This window comes from Erythrolamprus reginae, chromosome 1, assembly GCF_031021105.1.
Source record: "Erythrolamprus reginae isolate rEryReg1 chromosome 1, rEryReg1.hap1, whole genome shotgun sequence".
Lineage (NCBI taxonomy): Eukaryota > Metazoa > Chordata > Lepidosauria > Squamata > Dipsadidae > Erythrolamprus > Erythrolamprus reginae.
In genome coordinates, this window is record NC_091950.1 from 336,759,150 (window position 1) to 336,776,991 (window position 17,842).

The window sequence follows — 17,842 nt, forward strand, 5'->3', positions numbered from 1 at the left end:
GATAATTCTGAGCTGTTTTATAATCCACAGCACAAGTAGGCCTGTGCATTTATTGCTGTTTCCATAGGTAATAGCTTACGGAATAGTGTACAATAAAATTTGCAAACAACATCCAACATTGTAATCTCGCAATCAATTAAAAAGCAACAGAACCTAACTATAAACATTGGGTGTGTGTTGTGGGTGAGAAGTCAATACAGCACATAAAAAGTCTTCAAAGCACAGTATTTTTGTCTTATCTACTTTGGTGGTTCCCTCCCATTATTTAATCTGGCTACGCTCGGAGGGTAGGGAAATTTTATTTTTATTTCATCTTTTACCTTAGCCTTTTTTAAAAAAAAAAAAATTGCAACTCGACTGATCTATGCTCCGATGGCTCCTTGCTTTGTAATCCCAGCCACCCCACCTCCTAAAGCTGCAAGGAATGAAGCGCGAAGGGCAAAACTCCCATGTCTGCTCTTTAGATTTTGGGAGCATCCGTGGAAATTTAAAAAGAATAGAATGGTTGCTTTAAGCCTTGCAGACGCCACTTTGAAGCTTCAGTTCCACCCAAAGGGACATATCGGCTGAACTAGAAGAATAAATTACGTGGTGACAATGTTCTGGGTCACATGCAGCCTGCAGTCCGAGAAGAAGCTTGGAGTTTATGAATGGATGGGTTCTTCTATTATCTCCCGGTCTCTGCTGAATGGAGACTCCTGAATTCTCTGGCTTTGCAATTGCCATGCAGAGGGGATGTGTTTCTGGGTGTGGTGACTGATTTAACCGAACCTGGGGATTGTAGAAATGTTGATGTGCAGCAACGGTAAATGATGGGTCGTAGCCAAATTGTAATGCGCTCAGTCGGGATGCTGGTACTGAAACATTATTTCATGTTTCTACTGGCTTTGGGGTTTTTTTTGCTGTTTTATTTCACTGCCAAGAATGCATTAGAATGCATTCTCCATTAGGTTGAAGTATTAATTTAATTTAATTTAATTTAATTTAATTTAATTTAATTTAATTTAATTTAATTTAATTTAATTTAATTTAATTTAATTTAATTTAATTTAATTTAATTTAATTTAATTTAATTTAATTTAATTTAATTTAATTTAATTTAATTTAATTTAATTTAATTTAATTTAATTTAATTTAATTTAATTTAATTTAATTTAATTTAATTTAATTTAATTTAATTTAATTTAATTTAATTTAATTTAATTTAATTTAATTTAATTTAATTTAATTTAATTTAATTTAATTTAATTTAATTATTTAATTTAATTTAATTTAATTTAATTTAATTTAATTTAATTTAATTTAATTTAATTTAATTTAATTTAATTTAATTTAATTTAATTTAATTTAATTTAATTTAATTTAATTTAATTTAATTTAATTTAATTTAATTTAATTTAATTTAATTTAATTTAATTTAATTTAATTTAATTTAATTTAATTTAATTTAATTTAATTTAATTTAATTTAATTTAATTTAATTTAATTTAATTTAATTTAATTTAATTTAATTTAATTTAATTTAATTTAATTTAATTTAATTTAATTTAATTTAATTTAATTTAATTTAATTTAATTTAATTAGATTTGTATGCCGCCCCTCTCCGGAGACTCGGAGCGGCTCACAACAATCACAACAATATACAAATCCAATATTTAAAAGAAACAAAACATTTAAAAAGCCCATCATTAAGAACCATGTGCTCAGGGTATATGTGATCAAGGTATCTCAGTTACCCCATGCCTGGCGACAAATGTGGGTCTTAAGTAACTTACAAAAGGCAAGGAGGGTGGGGGCCGTTCTAATCTCCAGGGGAAGCTGATTCCAGAGGGCCGGGGCTGCCATAGAGAAGGCTCTCCCCCTGGGTCCCGCCAGACGACATTGCTTAGTCGACGGGACCCGGAGAAGGCCAAATCTGTGGGACCTTATCGGTCGCTGGGATTCGTGCGGCAGAAGGCATTTTTTACCCATTATAAAACACTGGCCATGATTAAATATTGGTAAAAATAGCATAGAATGGTTCTTTGACTGGCAACCTGCACATACTGTACGTAGTTGTATGTTTGAAGGCTTCCACCAGGCAGCCATTTTAGATGCTCTGGCCTGTCTTTTAAGTGACATGCCCAAAGCAATATGCTAAGGGGGAAAGCAGCCCACAGCCACTTGAACTCACAATTTTTAATTTAAAATTTCAGAATTATATATCAAATTTCTTTTTTTTTAAGTAAAAAAGAGATTGCAGTAACAACCACTCTCTAATTTTGCTTCTTTTTTCATGCTCAGTAATCCACATGTACATCCGTTTCTTCGCTTCCTAAAAACAGGATCACTCAGAGCAAAAAACAAAGGTGCTGGGAAGGAAGCAAATCCCAGTTAATTTTAACTTGGTTTTGCAATGCGAAGGTGGGACTACAGAACATCAGCAGCCAAAAAACATCAAGCAGGAGGTTCTTTATCCTTTCCTTGCCTGCTTTTTCTTCTCAGCTCTTAGCCCAATAAAGCAATATTTTTCCCGATTTGGGTGTTGAGTCCAATAAAGAAGAAATGCATTTTTCAGAAACAATTTGCAGGTTTGGGAGGGATTCAGTTCTCTCTTGCTCACTGGTCTTCCCCTGGAAAAACATCCCTTCTGGAAAAAAAATGGGCTGAAGATCACAAATTTGCCAGTTCGACATAATACATACATTCTACCCATCATTCCATGCACCTGTTCAGTCACATTGCTTCAGCACCACCATGTGGTCATTTTTCACTGTCTTAACAGGGTGGGCTCTGTAAAGGGTTGTTTTGTTTTTCTGATTGAGCAAGAGGTTGCAGTTGAGCAAGAAGAAAAACATGGACAGCCTTTTCTGGTTAGCCTAAAACAGGCCAACTTGAAAATCGTTTATTGTGTTTGACTTCAGAACTGACTTGAATTATTGTATTTCTATTAGGGCTACCATAACTGTCCTGCAAAAATCCATGTGAAGACTAGATGGCAGAAAAGAATCAAAATATATTTATCTCTTTGTAGCTGTGGTTCATGTTTTTGTCGTCCAGATGCAGTAGCCCAGGGGTGGGCAGCAGGCAGGATGGGGTGGGATGCAGTTCCACTGGCGGAAATGAAGATGCATGCACAGCTCCAGCTGATTGGCGGCTGTCACTTCCTGGATTACTGGTCTTGGCTCAGCTCTCCTTTTTCCCCCTGCTGCTGCTGCTGCTGCTATGTCTGCGCTCCTTGCTTTTTTCCTCTTTCCTCCTTCCTGGTCTTGGACGAGCTTCCCTCCCCTCCAGCCTCACGTGGCCACCTCCTGTCTGAGGTGCAAGCAGAAGGCATGGGTGGAAGCGGCGCTGGGAGCATTTATGTTTCTGGCAGCACCCATTCGCCTAGCTACTCAGCCTGAGGCACGGGGCAACCCAGGAAGGAGAGGCGGGAAACACGAAACAAACTGTCACTCCAGCGAGCGACACTGGTAAGGTTATAAGTTGTGGACTTAACAGTTCACTTGAACAATGATCGTTCAAGCCACTCCTACCTAGTCACATGGCTGGCAAGCTACTCCTACCCAGTCACATGATCATTAAGCCACACCCACAAAATAAGCCACACCCACAGTGTAGCAGTAAAAATTTTGGCTGCCCATTACTGCAGTAGCCCTTCCTTTTAAAAACAATACCATCTCACCAATTCCCATGACATTCTGGAATTTCCTTGAAACCCTTCTGCTCCTGTGCTAAGAATTAACCCAGTTCTTTATCATGGGGAGAAATGATTTGGCTTGCTTTCAGGTTCCCCATATCTCTTTGTTCTTCAGCTGGTGTATCCTATTCCTGTTATAAGCACGATCAGTGAGGTAATGGCCTGTAGTGCAGACATGTGCAACTCATTGAGACAATGCTAAAAAAAAATTAAAATAGTCATCTGTAGCTATTATGAGGAGAGAATCAGCTGCATGTAAATGAGCTGTTTGGTTTTTTCCCCTCTACTATGTGATAAAACCACCTACTTCCAAAACAAGCTGGGCTGATTTATAACATCAGCCAGTTGAAATGCTTGACTCAAAGGCAAGCCTGGTGGTGGTGTGTTTGTGTTTGTTTGTGTGTATGAATGAATGTGTTTTTCAGTGGGTTTTTTTAAGGCTACACCATATATGGTGTAGTAGTGTCATTGTGCAGAATAAAAATGTTTAATCCCTCTTTTATGAATAGGAATGTTAAAGTCCAGGATATGGATGCCAATTATTTTGAATGGTGCCCTGAACCTGACAGCAGTGATTTACAGAGTCTTGAGAATGAGGTTTGCAACCCAAATATTGTGACTGGAGCATCCTTCCAAATCACAGTACATCCTATGATGTTCCGGTGTTCCTTCTCAACAACACTGTTACACCCCTTTCTCTGGCTCCTCACATTTCTCAATAGAGAAGAGTCTCCCCCTTTTTCATAACTGTCTAAACAAGGGGAGCATGGAAGATGGACTTCTGTATGAAGAAATAAAGACAAATCAGTGAGTGTAGATTAGATTATTATTAAAGTTGGAAGGGACCTTGTAGGTCATCTAGTCCAACCCCCATGCTCAAGCAAAAGTCCCTACTCCCTGCACCATTTCGGACAAATCGAAGTCCAGTTTTATTTTATTTTATTTTATTTTATTTATTTATTTTATTTTATTTTATTTTATTTTATTTTATTTATTTATTTTATTTTATTTTATTTTATTTTATTTTATTTTATTTTATTTTATTTTATTTTATTTTATTTTATTTTATTTTATTTTATTTTATTTTATTTTATTTTATTTTATTTTATTTTATTTTATTTTATTTTATTTTATTTTAATTAATTTATTTTTTTATTTTATTTTAATTTAATTTAATTTAATTTAATTTAATTTAATTTAATTTAATTTAATTTAATTTAATTTAATTTAATTTAATTTAATTTAATTTAATTTAATTTAATTTAATTTAATTTAATTTAATTTAATTTAATTTAATTTAATTTAATTTAATTTAATTTAATTTAATTTAATTTAATTTAATTTAATTTAATTTAATTTAACTTAACTTAACTTAACTTAACTTAATTAATTTAATTTAATTTAACTTAATTTAACTTAATTTAACTTAATTTAACTTAATTTAACTTAATTTAACTTAATTATTTTTATTTTTATTTGTTTATTTGTTTATCTATCTATCTATCTATCTATCTATTTATTTATTTATTTATTTATTTATTTATTAGATTTGTATGCCGCCCCTCTCCGTAGACTCGGGGCGGCTAACAACAACAATGAAAGTCTCAAGTGTTGGAGCTCTCACAACCTCCTCAGGCAAGCTGTTCCACTGGTTGATTACTCTCACTATCAGAAAGTTCCTCCTTATTTCCAGGTTGAATCTCTCTTTGGTCAGCTTCCATCCGTTATTCCTTGTCAGACCTTCTGGTGCTTTGGAAAATAGCTTGACCCCCCTCCTCTCTGTGGCAACCCCTCAAGTATTGGAACACTGCTATCATGTCTCCCCTGGTCTTTCTCTTTGCTAAACTGGCCATGCTCAGGTCCTGCAACCGCTCATTGTATGTTTTAGTTTCCAGTCCCTTTATCATCCTGGTTGCTCTCTTCTGCACTTTCTCTAGGGTTTCAGTGTCTTTTTTGTAGTGTGGTGACCAAAACTGGATGCAGTACTCTAGATGTGGTCTAACTAAGGCTTTATAGTGGTATTAGTACCACCCTAGCTCTAAATTGTATCCCTCTGTTAATGCAATTTAGGATTGCATTGGCTTTTTTTGACTGCTGCTATAGGGCCACACTATATACCTTCACATGAAGAAAAGGTAGAAAAGAGGTACAGCAGACAATTGCTCTGCCTTGTCTTGCTTGACTACATTTCCATAACAAGGTTCTGGAACCAGTTCTCCCCCCCCCCCCGAGATTAGAACTGTCCCCACCCTCCTTGCCTTTCGTAAACTCCTTAAAACCCACCTCTGCCATCAGGCATGGGGGAATTGAGACATCTCCCGCAAGCCTATACAGTTTATCCATGGTATGTTTATGTGTATGTTTTGCTTTTAATAAGGGGTTTTTAGTGATTTTTAAATTATTAGATTTGTTGTACATTGTTTTATTGATGTTGTGAGCCGCCCCGAGTCTGCAGAGATGGGCAGTATACAAATCTAATAATAATAATAATAATAATAATAATAATAATAATAATGATGATGATGATGATGATGATGATGATGATGATGATGAAGAGGCCATCATTAGCATGTCAGTATAGTGGGCTGGTAATTTCAATAATCCAAGATGATTGGTTGATGCTGCTTCATTAATGGCATCCTTAGAATTGAGAGGCCATCTATCCAGGTTTTAACATAACATGTCCATTAAAAGTAGAGGTGAAATCTAGCTAGTGAAAAAAGCAGAAAAATTGTTTTGAACCACTTTAAATTTTATTACCATTTAGATATTTGAACATGAAGAATTATGCCATCTATTAACAACAGCAAATAATAGGGTTTTTTTTAAAAAAAATCTTACTTTTCACCCTTAACCACCACCTCCTTCCCTCAATAAGAACAATAGCAAATAATAGTTATCTTTAGGATATCAGAAATGTTTGGATGGGCTTACTACAGAGAACTACATGGTGAAGTTAGTAGAAACTGCAGAGGAATGTCCTGGGTTCATAGATTTAAAAAAACACACACCCTATATTCAACCCTATAAAACAACTGTATCATGTGCAACTTGAATTTTCTGTGTTGTACTTAGTTGACTGAAACAGAGCATAAATTCTTGAAAAATTGCCAGGTCTTAAAGTGAAGCCAGGAGTCAAAGGTGGAAGGAATTTTGTGGTTGAAACCCAAACTGCTGCCATCAGCCTGTGGGGTGAGCTTCATATTTCATAATACTTTATACTGCTTTATATTGCCCAATTTAAGGTATTTTTCTTTCAGATTGTCTTTCAATTCTAACATTGCTCATTAAAATAGAGTATTACTCTTTAAAAAAATTAATCCAATGCTTCAGGGATGAAAGCTTTATTAATTTGGTAGTCTGAACTCAGGTCTTGGACAAGGACGTGCAAAAAATACATATTATTATTATTATTATTATTATTATTATTATTATTATTATTATTATTATTATTATTTGTCAGACTGATGTTGTATTGAAGAAATAGCAGAGCTAGAGGGTTGCCAAAACAGCTGAGCATTAAACATTTGGCTCTAGAAGCATCTAGACAAGGTTATAAGTGCAAAAGAAAGGGGGCTTATAGAAAGGCCAGACATCTGAGTGGGCACTGCAAAGCTCCAGCTTAGATATCCGGCACTTCTGCAGAGGCAATTTTTCTCAGAAAGCTGCTGGTGGGAAAAGCAGATGCTCCATTTAAGATCACTGTGGTATACAATAACTATTATTATACTTTAAAAGCCCAGTCTAAATTATGGGCCTTCAGTTCCAGCTTTGGCTTTAGACAATGATGTTTTTCATTCTCTGGTTTTACAATGCCAGCAGTAGAAATCATACAGAACAGTAAGGTCTTCAGAGCTGGAACCTGCCCATGATTTACCCACCTCAACCCCAGCTGCAAAGCAAAAAGTAATAAAGAAAAATTGAAACTTTAAGCTTCCCCTGACAGAGAACTATATTTGCCAAAAGGCAGACTGATGCTACGGGCTAAAAAAGAAAGATTGGTTCGCTATTATCTAAGCTGATGTGGGGAGTCCAACCTCCCCTTGTCAGAACTGGAGAGAAATAAGGGCTCTTAGGAGACTACCAGGTTAGTGCAAATGTCAGTGGGGAATTCCATCCTGTGTAGCACGTAGGAAAGAGGAAGTCAGAAATACCACAACACTGCAGCATCTATAGCAAGATGAATTGATATAAAATCTAGTGGAATGGAAAGCAATTGCCCTGGAAAAAAACCATTGTGCAAATCATAGAGTTGTCATTTTAAAAAAAAATCCCAGATTAATCCAGATGGGAGTTCTAAAGATAAACCCATATGGTATAGTTATTAAAGTGTTAGACAGGGATTGTGTTGGCTGCATTGGAACTAAGAGGATATTTATTATCCTATAACCACTGGTAGCTCAAAAATGAGGCTCAGTACGGAGGCCATTATTTTCACTGTCTTGTTAGATACCTGGAAGGAAAGCTGGCAAGCAAACACAGATTCCTGATGTTGCCTGTGTGTTGTTTGCATTTTGATGACTGTGAGGAAATTCCAGGTCAATTTTAAACCCTCTTTGTAGGACTGAAGAGGTAGAAACACGATTAGCCTGGAAATTTATTTAGATGACTCATGTATCCACTTCTGAACAGTAGTTCATATGGAGTGAATCACATGTTGTTGTTGTTGTTGTTATTATTATTATTATTATTATTATTATTGTTATTATTATTATTAATTGGATTTGTATGCTGCCCCTCTCCGCAGACTCGGGGCGGCTAACAACAATGATAAAAACAGCATGTAGAAATCCAATTAATAAAACAACTAAAAACCCTTATAATAAAACCAAACATACACACAAACATACCATGCATAACTTGTAATGGCCTAGGGGGAAGGAATATTTTAACTCCCCCATGCCTGGTGGCATAAAGGAGTCTTGAGTAGTTTACGAAAGACAGGGAGGGTGGGGGCAGTTCTAATCTCCGGGGGGAGTTGGTTCCAGAGGGCCGGGGCCGCCACAGAGAAGGCTCTTCCCCTGGGGCCTGCCAAATGACATTGTTTAGTCGACGGGACCCGGAGAAGGCCAAATCTGTGGGACCTTATCAGTCGCTGGGATTCGTGCGGTAGCAGGCGGTTCTGGAGGTAATCTGGTCCCATGCCATGTAGGGCTTTAAAGGACCAACACTTTGAATTGTGACCGGAAACTGATCGGCAGCCAATGCAAGCCACGGTTGAAGAAACGTGGGCGAATCTTGGAAGCCCCACGATGGCTCTCGCGGCTGCATTCTGCACGATCTGAAGTTTCCGAACACTTTTCAAAGGTAGCCCCATGTAGAGAGCGTTGCAGTAATCGAACCTCGAGGTGATGAGAGCATGAGCGACTGTGAGCAATGACTCCCTGTCCAGATAGGGCCGCAACTGGTGCACCATGTTGAGTTTCCCCTCTAGACTACAATATTTAGGTTTTCTAATAATAAAATCAGGACAGCTAAACTGTTTTCCAGTGTGTAACTTTTTTTAAAAAATTGTGATAACTGCAGTGTAGTGCTTTTATCATCCAGAGCGATTCCACAATATTTCCTCTGAATATATAATCTTAGAATTTCTACAACTCTCACTAAAATTCTATGCCTCAAAAAAGAAGGGCATCTGCCAGTTCCTTGCGCAAATAGCATTTATCAAATGATCCAGAGCTGTTTTTGCCAAAATCAATAAATAATTTGAAAATGTTTTGGGCCAAACCGACTGGTGTTTACAGAGTTAGTCAAATGTTTTATGCAAATACATAACTGAACCCTGACATTGTTTTTCAAATGAAAGCAGCTTTAAGAGAGGGAATTCACAATTGTTTTCTCTATCTGAAATGTTTCTCAGCGGTTTTCATAGGCATGTTTCTCTTGTACAATACATCTTCAAACAGTTCTCCTTGTCCCCTCAGATGATTTTCATTGGACAGGATCCAAAATAACCTTATCAGTACAAGTACAAGGGATGGTATTGTTCCACTAGGAGCTATGAAAATGCTAAAGGAACAATTAGTACAAGCCACAGTTAGTGTACTGACATAATGAAAGTGCTTGTATCAGCAGAGTCAAAATAATGGAACTGACACTTGCAATAAGGTGAAAATGGGATTTCTGAAGAATGACGCCATGAATTGCAATACATTTTCTTTAAAACAGTGTCAAGGTGCAATTATATAAAAAGGTGAAATCTCCTACAAGTCAAACCTGACACCTGATGACTTCATGAACACTATTATGGCAATAGTACATAAATGATTTTCTAAGGTTTTTTAAAAAAATCCCACTCTGGTTTATATTTATTTATTGGATTTGTATGCCGTCCCTCTCCATAGACTCGGGGTGGTTAACAACAGTAATAAAAAACAGTATGTAAATCCAATACTAAAACAACTAAAAAACCCTTATTGTAAAACCAAACATACATACAAACAAACATACCATGCATAAATTGTAAAGGCCTAGGGGGAAAGAATATCTCAGTTCCCCCATGCCTGACGGCAGAGGTGGGTTTTAAGGAGCTTACGAAAGGCGAGGAGGGTGGGGGCAATTCTAATCTCCGGGGGGAGTTGGTTCCAGAGGGCCAGGGCCACCACAGAGAAGGCTCTTCCCCTGGGCCCCACCAAACGACATTGTTTTGTTGACGGGGCCCGGAGAAGGCCCACACTGTGGGACGTAACCGGTCGCTGGGATTCGTGCCTCATTTAGTGACTGCCTCATTTAGCCGCTGTTCAAAGTTACAACAGCAATGGAAAAGTAATTTTGCAACCAGTTCTCGTATTATTTTCTTGATAAAATTTATGTGACTCCCCTACTAAAAAAGGGGACACCAGGTGGCATACAACAGCTAATTAAAACAATAAAAGTAGAACAACTAAAGATTAATATGGATGGCGCTAACTTCATTTGGAGTGAGGGGAGACAGCTTCAGTAGTGGGTCCTAAAACCCTTTATTTTACAACCAGTTTGCACACATGGTCGCACATGTGACACTTTTGCACATGCGTAGAAGTGTCTCAGGCGGGTGGGTGGAGCCTCCAACCACCGGCACTACGGGTTCTTAGGATCAGGCTGAACCGTGAGCAACCCACGGCTGGACAGCATGTTCCATAAGGTAGGCACCACAGCAGGAAAGGCCTGCCAAGTATAGATCCTTGGCAGATGGGATTTGCAGCATGCCTTCTACATCATAAGAACATAAGAACATACGAAGAGCCATGCTGAATCAGGCCAAAGCCCATTGACTCCAGCATTCTGTGTCACACAATGGCCCACCAATTGTCCATGGGGATCTTGAGCAGAAAGAGAAGGAAAAACCCTCCCTTTCCCTTGACCCCCAACAAATGGTACTCAAGGGAATCCTGCCTGCCTCAACCAACATAGAGGCGGCCCCATGGACATCCGTTTCAATAACCACCGATACACTTGGCATCCTTGAATCTGTCTAATCCTGCCTTGAAGCTATCAAGGCTGACAGCTGTCACGACCTCTTCTGGAAGTGAATTCCATAAACCAACGACCGTCTGGGTGAAGAAATATTTCCCTTTATTTGTCCTCACTTTCTTACCTGTGAGCTTTAGGGAGTGCCCCCTCGTCCTAGTATTGTGTGATAGAGAAAATATTTTTTCTCTATCCACCTTTTCTATCCCATGCATGATTTTATACACTTCGATCAAGTCACCCCTTAAATGCTGTCTTTCAAGGCATTGCAACCTGGCTTCATAAGGGAGGTGCTTCATTTCCTTGATCACACGTTGCCCTTTTTTGCACCTTTTCCAGTTCCATTATATCCTTCTTGAGGTATGGTGACCAGAACTGTACACAGTACTCCAAGTGTGGTCTCACCATTGATTTATACAGAGGCAATACAACACTTGCTGACTTATTTCCCTTCCTAATCATGCCAAGCATGGAATTTGCTTTTTTAACTGCTGCTGCACACTGGGTTGACATCTTCATTGAGCTGTCCACCAGAACCTCAAGATCCCTTTCTTGGGTTGTCTCAGAAAGCTCGGTCCCCATCAGTTGGTAGGTATAATTGGGGTTCTTTGCCCCAATATGCATAACTTTGCATTTGTTTAGGTTAAAATGCTTTTGCCACTTTGTTGCCCACTCACTCAATTTTGAGAGATCCTTCTGGAGCTTGATTGGATGAGCAGTCATAATCAGGAAGAGGATGTCCTTCAGGTAATCTAGTCCCATGCCCTGAAGGCCTTTAAGGATTAAAACCAGCACCTTGATTTGGACCCAGAAGCAAAACTGGCAGCCAATGCAGGTTGTGGAGAAGAGGTATGATATGTGCTGCTCTGGAAGCAATATAGCTGCTCAAATCACTGAATTCTGGAACAATTGAAACCTCTGGATATTCTGCAAAGGCAGCCCCATCTAGAGCACATTTTTATTTATTTTTATTTATTTATTTATTTTGTCCAATACACAATGAGGGTTTTAGTGGGTATACAGTGTTCCCTCGATTTTCGCGGGTTCAAACTTCGTGAATAGCCTATACCACGGTTTTTCAAAAAATATTCATTAAAAAATACTTCACTGTTTTTTTCCTATACCACAGTTTTTTCCCACCCGATGACGTCATATGTCATCACCAAACTAATAATTTTTGCAAATAAATAACAAAAAAAAAAAGATTATTGTTAATAAATAATTATGTTTATAAATATCAGGATCATTAAGTGTGTTATTCAATGGTGAGTACCAGTAATAATAGTGAGTAAATGGTTGTTAAGGGAATGGGAAATGGTAATTTAAGGGTTTAAAATGTTAAGGGATGGCTTGTGATACTGTCCATAGCCAAAAATGGTGTATTTACTTCCGCATCTCTACTTCGCGGAAATTCGACTTTCGCGGGCGGTCTCGGAACACATCCCCCATGGAAATCGAGGGAACACTGTATATCTATATACACATAGTAAAATACATGATGAAGGTTATAGAGGAGATACTCATAGTAAAATATATCTAAGAAATAATAGAAAAGAAGATATAGTAATAGAACATATGAAAGAATAGAAGAAGAGATATAGGAATAGAAGAAAGGTATAGGAGATATAGGAGAGCAATAGGACAGGGGACGGAAGGCACTCTATTGCACTTGTACTCGCCCCTTACTGACCTCTTAGGAATCTGGATAGGTCAACCGTAGATAATCTAAGGGTAAAGTGCTGGGGGTTTGGGGATGACACTATGGAGTCCGGTAATGAGTTCCACGCTTGGACAACTCGGTTACTGAAGTCATATTTTTTACAGTCAAGTTTGGAGCGATTAATATTAAGTTTAAATCTGTTGTGTGCTCTTGTGTTGCACATTAATCCAATCAGACAAAACTGTGTAAAGGCTGTCCGAACCATGACTATCACTTGTTCTTTGAGCAGGAGTTGAAAAAGAGACTCAGACTATATACCAAGTCTATCTGGGATAGTGAAATCCCATCTAGCACCAGAAAAGGCATGGGTGTAGGAATGGCAGGCCCCCAAACTAAAAACCACTCAATTTGGTCAGGGTTCAATTGAAGTCGTTACATCTTGCCAGGGTTCAGCTGAAGCATTGATGACCTTCACAGTTCTTTAAAGTAAATGAAAACTGAAATAATAGCATAAACGCACTCACAGTTTCACTTAGCAATCACTTCACTTGAAATCTGAGTTACAGGTATCAATTTTGTTGATTAAATGAAAACTACCTGTAAATGATGTTTTCTTTATGTCTCTGAAAATGATTTTATAAGCCTATGGAAATAAGTACCAATAGGCTAAATCTACAGTAGATTTATTGGGCAAACATCAATGGGCATTGATTTCTCATTCCATGCACTTCCCCATTTCCCCCCCCCCCCCCATGTAAAAATGATTTCTGGTAGGAGATGTCTAGGTAGATCAGTCCTAAAGGATGCTGAGAGATAAAGCTCAGCAATCAGATATTTCTCCAGACAGTTTTCCCCCCTAAGCCTCGTGTTATAAGAATGATTTTGTAGAGAATTCTGATTAGGAAGAAAAAGATTAACTCTTCCCTTTCAGGACATACAGTGATAGCTTCTCATTAACTTCCTTGCTTAGCAACAAAAATTCTGGTCCCAACTGTTATCATAAATTGCAAACAACTACCTGTATTGTAACATACAGGTTAAAGGCAATCTGATAAATTCATGCAGGGAAGAGATAGTGAAGGTTAATCAGAGGTGGGTTCTTCCTGGTTCAGACCAGTTTGCCCAAACAGGTAGCAAAACGCTGGTGATGTCACAATGACATCACACAGGGCCAGTCCATGGGTGCTGTCACCTTTTTGGGGGAGGGATTTTTTTTTGAAATTTTTCTTTTTCTGAGTATGGGTAGAAGTCAAGTTTCCAGCACTGTGCATGCATTACCATCTTGTTTTTGTCTTTTGGGGGTGGGGATTTTTATTTTTTATTTTTGCTAGTACACATGCCCATATGTCATGGTGACACAGCGCAGCCACATGGCACGGAAGAAGCAAACCATCAGCGAGGTAAGTTAAAACCCACCCCTGGGTTTAATCATTATTAAAAAGTTAAAGTATACATAGGAAAATATGAATTTGCATCATCTAAACTTCTGTGAGTGTATGTGAAATGGAACCGATAGTTTGGTGATTTGGTATATATCTAGTGGATGATGATGATGATGATGATTAGTGATGGGCGAACCTAACCCGCACAATTCGGGTCCGCACTGAATTTTGCGGTGTTCGGTATGCCGAACACGAATCCGAAATTTTTTCAAACTTCGGGCAAAGTTCGGGGTCGTGTTCGGCGTTCGGAGCTTTGATGTCACCGGCAGGTTGCTAAGGACACCAAGGTGATCACTTCCTGTATTCCATGGAATACAGGAAGTGATCACCTTGGCATCCTTAGGAACCTGCCAGTGACGTCAAAGCTCTGCCCCCGGAATCTCTTCGTGGGAGAGATTCCCTGTTCGGGTTCGAGTTCGGGTTCGGTTCGGGTTCGGACGAATTTTGCGTAAAGTTCATCTGAACTTGCCGAACCCGAATACCGTTGGGTTCGCCCCTCACTAATGATGATGATGATAGTAATAATAATAATAATAATAATAATAATAATAATAACAACATGTAATATTCTCAATAAATATAATCCAATGTAAATATAAAACCTGTTTCCTAATGTACATGATTGGCCAAGTAGAAACAAAAAAAAAGATAATGTAGAAAAAAATTATTTGGCTATTCAGGGATTCCCAACTTCATAAGAATGATAGCTGAATAATATATGCTTAAAACATGGTCTGTTTCGAATACTTTGTGTAAATATGTATATTCTAATTTAAATATTACAAAAGAATAAATACAAATGTAAAAATATGAATGGTGTTGACTGCTTATGATAGAGGATTGAAAGAATTAGTGAAATATTTAAGGTTGATAGATGTTCTAAATTTAGGACAGGCCCATTTTTTATAGCGTTAAAAGAGAACCTTGGGAAAGACAATGAACAGAGATGAAAAGAAATGAAAGAAAGGCTAGTGAGAGTAGATTGAGTATTGAAAAAGAGTCCTGTATGTAAATGTATTCAAAGATACATTAATCTCCTAAGATAAAGAATGGAAAGTTGATATATTTGCCAAATGTCAAAGTTGTGTAGGAGTTTAACTAAGACCCAAAGGCCATTTTTCCCTCCTTGTATTGCTATTCTCCATGTTGCAGTATCTTTCACTCTTTCTGCTTTAAAATATGGTGTTTTGTTTTTAATTTGTACACCCAAAATTACTATTGCCTTAGAAATTAAAATTATATATAAATACATATTTCTAATAATTGGATATTTTTCAATTATCTCACTATTGGAATGGTAGTTGAAAAATCCACACAATTAGAATGATTTAACTATTACATTATTAAATTCTGTTGGATGGTGTGATTTTGTTATACAAGGTAAAGGTTAATGTGTTTAAACAACAATAATCTCCCTCCAAATTAGAGTTTCATACGAGAAGAAAATAAGGCTGAATGAAATGTAAAATGGTATTTTAAACCATTTGGAAAGTTGAAAAGAAAGCATAACAAAAATATACATATACAAGAGACAGCTTGTTGATTTGTCCTTTTAGGAAATTCCCCCTATGATATCACACAAGGCAATTAGGAGCATGGAACAGTACAAAGTTGTTTAAAATCAAATATACTGTAATGTGAACCAACTTCAGTAAGCAGAAGTGAGTTTTCCTGCTTCCCTCTTCTTATTTTAACCAACTCTGTTAACCCAACGTCATGCTTAGAAAGTGGAAGTGGGTTAAAACAGATGAGTGATGGGACCTTGAACTCCTTCAAATCAGCTACCACATTTCTTTAAAACGTCTATGTATTCTAAACCAGCGTTTCCCAACCTTGGCAACTTGAAGATATTTGGACTTCAACTCCCAGAATTCCCCAGCCAGCATTCGCTGGCTGGGGAATTCTGGGAGTTGAAGTCCAAATATCCTCAAGTTACCAAGGTTGGGAAACACTGTTCTAAACATTCATCCTCCAGCATTTGGGATCCTGCCTGTAATGTGAGTCTATACATTTTTACATGGGTCATTAAACAAATGCCAGGTTAAGTTTAATTTGACAAGCATTGTCACCTTAATCAATGGATTCGGCTGATGTAGATGTCTCAATATTTACAAAGATGATACCTACATGAAAAATAAATAGTTACATGGCAGAAACTACCACTGATACTTCTTCTTTTTTGTTGATGAAAGAAAGAGTGAATAAAGAGACTGTGTTAAGCTTATTTCAGGGGTACAAGCTTTTGATCAATAATAAATGAAACATAAGAACCTTTCAGCAATGCTGGGTCTGGCACTTAGGCACACCGTGAGTGACTTGAGGGAAATGATAAGTGCTGAATCACGGTGCAGTTTGCTTAATTTGCCAAAGTACTTACATAATCCCAAAATAAGACTGGAAAGAACACCAATTTGTTGGCAAGGTACACAAGAGCAATTATTGTATACAGAAACACACAGCACAATGATATTAGCAAAATAGGGAATAGGTTAGGATTGTCAATGAACATGACAAAAAGAAGCCAGTTATGAAGCTGGAAGATCTCCACTGCCCAATTATTTAATTAAAGGGTTATTTTGTCCAACTGTCCAGGCAAAGGTTCTTTAGCTGACCAACCTGACTAGCCTGAGATGACCTGCAAGGCATCGATACATGAATCTAGCAATAATTAGGTAAATTCAGTTTAATTTCTTCTGCCTATCTGCCAATGAGACAGATACTCTTAAGCAGGGGTGTCAAACTCGTGTCACATGACGTATCGTAACTTTTCCCCCCTTCACTAAACTGGGCATGGCCATGGCCAGCGCGTGACACATCTGGGCCAGAGGTCACGAGTTTGACAATCCTGCTATAAAGAATACTAATTTGGAACCCAGGTCTATCCAGCTCTCTGTTTCCATTCCAAATGACACTAAATTACTATTGCTAAATGTTGTGGTTGTGGTCAGTGTTGTGGATAGCTAAATAGCTATCGATAGACAGTTAGGTATAGTGGTTAAGGCATCAGGAGGTCTTCAGTTCCAGTCCCAGGTGTGAAGGCAACTGGGCGATTGTAGGCAAGTCACTCTTTTCTCTGCTTTAGGTAATGGTAACCCATTATCTATAGGGTTTTTTTTAATGAATTAGATTTGTACTGTACACTGTGTTTTTATATTTACTCTGTGAGCCGCCCCGAGTTTTCAGAGAAGGGCAGTATACAAATCTAAATAGTAATAATAATAATAATAATAATAATAATAATAACAACAACAACAACAACCATCATCACCATCATCATCATCATCATCATCATCATCATCATAGTGGTCATGTGAAAACTGTGATCAGCAAAGAGTACATCCAGAGGACCAGAAAAATTTTGAAGAGCAAACTGAATGGTGGCAACACTATCAAGGCTATAAATACTTGGGCCATACCTGTCATTAGATACACCTGGCATAGAGAACTGGACTCAAGCAGAGCTGGACAACCTGGACAGGAAAACCAGAAAATTATTGACTATCCATCATGTACTACAACCCTGCAGTGACGTTGACAGGCTGTATTTACCAAGGAAAATAGGTGGCAGAGGACTTTTGCAAGTGAAGCAGACAGTGGAAGAAGAGAAGCAT